Below are 5,570 nucleotides of genomic sequence, written 5' to 3'. Positions count from 1 at the left end.
TGGGGAGGTTTGTTCTAGAAGACATGGAGGTTTTTTTTAAAGGACAGTTCCAGAAGGTTCTCTCAGCTACATTGTTGAAAAGAAGCAGAGACATCAGTAAAAAGTCACATCACAGACATCAACAGGCTTGGAGAGGAGGTGAAAGTGGGAAGGTCAATTCAGTCCCTATGGAAAGAGGCATCGATAAAGGATGGAGGGGGAGGTCAGAGGGGCCTGGCTGGCAATGGGAACTATCTGCCCTGTCTGAACCTTGGCCTTTGTCCTAACAACCTTCCTGTCCTTCCCTGTTCAGGCTTCCACATTCACGTACTGAGCTACTCTGGGGCTTGTTGTCTCCCATCCAAGACCCCTTTGGCCATAGTGTACACTAACTGCATGCACCTCATCCAGGCACCAGAAGGGAGCATCTTAGCTTTCATCTTTGCTCACATGTAGAGCAGGTGGGAAGAGTCCGGTACATGTTTAGAGGCAGGACCACGAAGGCCATAACCATTCTAGCAGGCCTTCTCAAAGGGATTGCCACTGAAAGTGACAATGGGTGAACCCGCAGGTAATCTTAGCTCACATCCATGTTTTTTCAATGTGCATGATGTGTAATGACCAACTTAGTCCTCACAATTATCCCATGATACAGATATTATCCCTATGTTACTACAAAGGAATCAGACTCTAAGAGGTTAAAGGTCTTCTGTTTATTTGTTTGTTTTTCTTTTAAGGTCAATGAGTTAGGTATGAAGTTGAGATTCAAATTCACATAGCATGGGCATGTAGCTCACTGGCATGACATCTGACAGCTGAGAGCCTTTCTAAACACCAGCTCAGACATCTCTGTAAAGGGACCTTGAATGTGGGTGTTGGGGAATTGCAATAGGAGTCTCTGCAGCCTCCGCTGCTCCACAGAGGGAAGAGGGGAGGAGTTGCTCCCACTCTCAGGGCTCAGCTGCAGTACTGCCTCTGCTGCTCCCACTTCTGTGGCCTGAGGAAGCAAGTGTAATCTTGTAGAGCGCTGAGTTTCTCTTCTGATCTCTACCATACTGTATAGTCTTGCTGTTGGTGTGTTTGTAAAGCAAGAATTAGGTGCAAAGGAGCAACCACAAATCAGAAAGGAGATTCTGCTGGAGTGAAGAATGGCCCAGAGGAAGGAGTAGAAGACGATGACAAAGACCTGGAGATAGGGGAAATCCCCTACTTCCATGCTTCCATGAGTTCTTAGCCACCTCTATCCTGGAATCACCTGACTGCTGCATGCGTGTGCACAGATGAACATACTCACGCATGGCATTGTTACCCACGGCGCTACAGCCCACTCCCTGCATGTGCTCCCGGAAGGCATCTTTGAAGTCTGCAGATGCCACCTCTCTGTGTTGCTGCCTTCTCCCTGGGGGCTGACTGTTAGAAGCCTAGGTAGTCTAAGTCTTCAAAGAACATTTCAAAATACTGTCTTCTTTCTGGGCCACTGGGTTAGCTTAGTAAAAAGGAACCAAAGATGTATTAGTGGGGGAACTTGGCACAAAGTCCCACCTCCCACAGAAGACCTACTTGCAATTGATAGCTCCTAGGAAAGTCAGCTTTCTCCAGTGGAGAGACACTGTACATATAGGGCACAACCAGGGCAGGCTCCATGCTCAGGAATAGTTGACCAATACCAACCACACTTCAAGGGTGGTGTTGTTTTATTTTGTTTTGTGTTTTTTAAAATTGGTTTTGGCTTTGTTTTTGTTTACTGTTTCTGTTGTTTTTGTTTTGAGAAAAAGAATGTGAAGTTGGGTAGGTAGAAGTTGGGAAGAATTGGGGAAGGGAAAAGAATATGATCGAAATATATTGTAATGGCATTCTTGAAAAATAAATGAAAACAAAAAAATTTTAACTTGACAACCACAAAAAGAGGAGGAGGACAAGAAGTAGATGGCAGAGGAGGAGGAGGAAGAAGAAAAGCAAGAAGAGGAGAGGAGGGAGCCTGTGCTGGCACTGGAGAGAAGTCTTTGGGAATAGCACAGGGCCCCAGCTTTCATTCTCAGCACACACATTAGGTGGCTTAAATTGCCTAAACCCAGCCTCAAGGGAATCCAAGGTTTTTGACCTTCAGGCTTCAGGGTACCCGCAATGGCATACACACACTTCCACATAGATACACACACATACACATAATCTAAAGTAATAAAAATAAATCTTCAAAAGGGAGAATCTATTCTAGCCAAATGAAATGGCACATACCTGTATCCCAGCCCTGGAGAGGCAGAGGCAGGAGGATCTAGGGAAGTTTGAAGGCCATCTGAGCTACAAGAGCCATACACTATCTCAGAAACAAAAATAAAATGAAAGGTAAGGTAAGGACAGGGAGCTAAGAAGATGGTTCTGTGGGTAAGTCGGCTTGCTCCAGACGCATGAGGACCTGAGTTCAAATCCCTAGAGCCTGTATTACAAAGCCAGACACGGTTGCATGGGTACTTATAACCCCAGAGATGTGGAGTCAGATGGAAGAGGAGGACTGCTGGGACTTGCTGGCTGCCTGAGTAGCTCAATGTCCTCTGCCCTTAGAGGAAGGTCCAACTGGTGCCAGTGACCGAGAGCTGCAGAACATTAGACAGGACCCGGATGGAAGACCCGGATGGAAGACCCGGATGGAAGAGCAGACACCATGTATCCAGGAAGGCCTGAGGGTGAAGCAGGCAAGAAGCCCGGGGCAGGGATTGGGAAGGGAGGCAGGAAATGGCTACCAAGGTGAAACCCAGCTTTGTAGCACAAAGGTAAAGTCTGTGGGTGCTTCACAGAGTCTCCCTAGGGGATGCGCCTGGCAGGGGTCAATGACACTGGATCGTGAGAACTTTCTTTCACCTTTGTAAAATTCCCAGCCCCTGCTCAGTGGTAAAAAGGTAAGGGGGTGGATGAGTCAGCTCGCCTTTCTTCCTGTCTATCTGTAGATGTCAGTAAGAACAAGCCTCAAGATCTTAGCCTACACTTCGTTATCTTCATTATCCTTGCTCAGAGTCACGGAAGTAAAGGCAGAGAAAATGACCAGGTCTTAGCATCTACCTCTATGAAAATGATTGTCCAAGATAGGGTGAAGGGAAGCTGAAGAGACCCATTCCTCACTGTTACCACTGTCTGGACCCAAGCCTGAGGGGACTCCTGGGGTCTCATCACCCAACCAACAAAGCATGATGAGTTACTCAGAATCTATGGTGGCCTCCGAGAGAAGGGTATGAGGGAGAGGAGAGGCTCCAGTCTGGATAGGAATTGAGGTGAGAGGGGAAACACAGAATGCAGAGCCACCGCCAGACTCTCCCAGATGGCCTGAGAATGTGTCAGAGGCTAGTGTGAATGTGCACAACCCCAAGGATGAGAGCAGACCTGCTCTTCTTGTCACGTGCCCACACATCTAGGAAACACCCACTGGTCAGTTGCTTGTCCATTCTCAGATCTGTTTATAAACTTGAGGAAACCGTGCCTCTGCTCTCCACACAGGAAACTCTATAATCTCCCAGACTTCTTTGCACACTGTGTCTAGGTGGGGCTGACCATGGACAGAGCACGGAGCACTGGTATTAATGAGATGCCCAGCTCCCATTCTTCTTCTTGGTCGATATCTCCTTTGTGATTTTGGTCTTGTAACACCAAAATCTGTGGTCTCTACTTCAGTCTTAGGGAAGGTAAAGATGCACAACTGTCATCTCCCTTTGCTCCTGCAGCCACCATGGCAGTGAACACTAATTACTGGCCTGCCAGACTTCTCAGGCCTTCTGTGGACAGATCCAATCCGCCACACTGCATAGGGCTTCTGGTTCTTTTGGTAGACTGTAACTAACAGGCTCAGAAGACTCCAGCCCCAACCTGAGATCTGCCTAGAGCCTATCACAGGGATGGGAGATTAGAGCATCCTTGGCTAACTGAATGTACTCCTCTGACAGCCTTGCAAACAGCGGATTAGGAGTCTATAGAATTGATTATATTAGATTGGATACTTCTGCTTATTTCTTTCCAATGTTTTTGTTTTGGCCATCAGATTTTGGAAGTTCAAACTACAGCAACAGCTAAAGAAGACTAAGACAGATATTGTGTGCTTCAATGTACTGCTGTGAAAATCCTCTGCACAACAGTAAGTATCAATGTTAAGTGATTGTATGCCATTGTTTTGAGTAAGTAGTCTGAACGTAGATGAAGAGAGAAAGTCAAATACAAATGTCTTAGATGAGATAGGATGAGGGTCTTAAGTAGCTCAGGCTGGCCCCAAACTCTGGATGTCACTGGGGATAACCTTAAACTTCTTATCCTCTTGCCTGTACCTCCTAAGCACTGCTTATACATGACCACCATCAAGTCCAGATAATGTGGTGCTGGGGAATCAAACCCAGGGCTTTATGAGTGCTAGGCAACCACTCCACCAACAGATGTGCCTATACCTACCCAATGCAAACTCAGCAGATTGTGAGTCTATAGAATTGATTAAAGTAGGTTGTATACTTCTGTACCAATACCTTTCAAAGATATTTTTCATGATAGGCCGTCTCATAAAGGTCACCGGGGCCTCAGTGGAACAGGCATCTCCTCTGCTTCAGTGTCCAAAATTCAGGAAAGCTCAAATGCCCTCCCTCTATGCAGCCACCACCTAACATTTTAACGATAGAGTTCACAGAAGCCAAGGTGTAAAGCTAAAAATATGAGGGAGCAGGGAAGATTAGCAGAGGTGTTGACACACTGCATCTAAAGCAAGTGTTGAACTTTCCTGAAGTCACAGCGTAACCCAACTAGGTCAGATGCAAAACTCTGGCTGCACAGCGCTATGCAGCAGTGCAGGGCTGAGGCGCACTGAGAAACGAGAGGGCCTTGTTCAACTTGAGGTCACCTACGGGGGGTTAAATATCATTGCCCTGGTTTCTCACAGAGCAGTTCTTGGAACACCCTGGAGCAAATAATCTTGGACTAGAGGGGCCAACACACACCTTAGGTCCTCATAGCATGGGAAGAAGTGCATGATTCTTACAGAGAAGGTTGCAAAGGAGACAATGTAGGAAATGATGGGGTTGAGCAGGGTTTAGATCTATAAGCCCAGCTCTTAGGCAGCTGAGGTGGGAGAACGACCAGTTACCAGTTCCATGCCAGCTTGGGCTACATGGGGGACCCTGTCATACACACACAGAAAGAACAAGAGCAAGAAAAGGAACCCACAGGAGATAAAGCTGCACAATGCTTCTGAGCCTAGACTTGGAGCCTGGCTGACATGGTTATTATCATCACTAAGCACACAGAAGCTATGTGACCACAATGATTTGGGGCCTTTGTCATCCCATCTCTATCATTGGGGTGATAAGAGGCTCTCCCTAGAGAGTCTGTGAGGACAGTGACAAGTTGGCGCTGGTAGGTAGCCTATGAGTGCACTTTCAGTATTTACTGCCATTTTACAGAATTCAGTTCCTAAGTTTTAAGGGTGTTTTTGTTGTTTGGTTGTTTGGTTGAATTTTCCAGAATAATCTAAAGATGCCACTCGCAGAGCTGGAGAGCTTATAACAGTGAGAAAGTGTGACTATGCAATGACTATGCCCGGGTTTACCCCACACACACACACACACACA

The sequence above is a fragment of the Mus musculus genome, chromosome 7 (assembly GCF_000001635.26).
Source record: "Mus musculus strain C57BL/6J chromosome 7, GRCm38.p6 C57BL/6J".
NCBI lineage: Eukaryota > Metazoa > Chordata > Mammalia > Rodentia > Muridae > Mus > Mus musculus.
Note: the sequence above shows the minus strand (reverse complement) of the source record.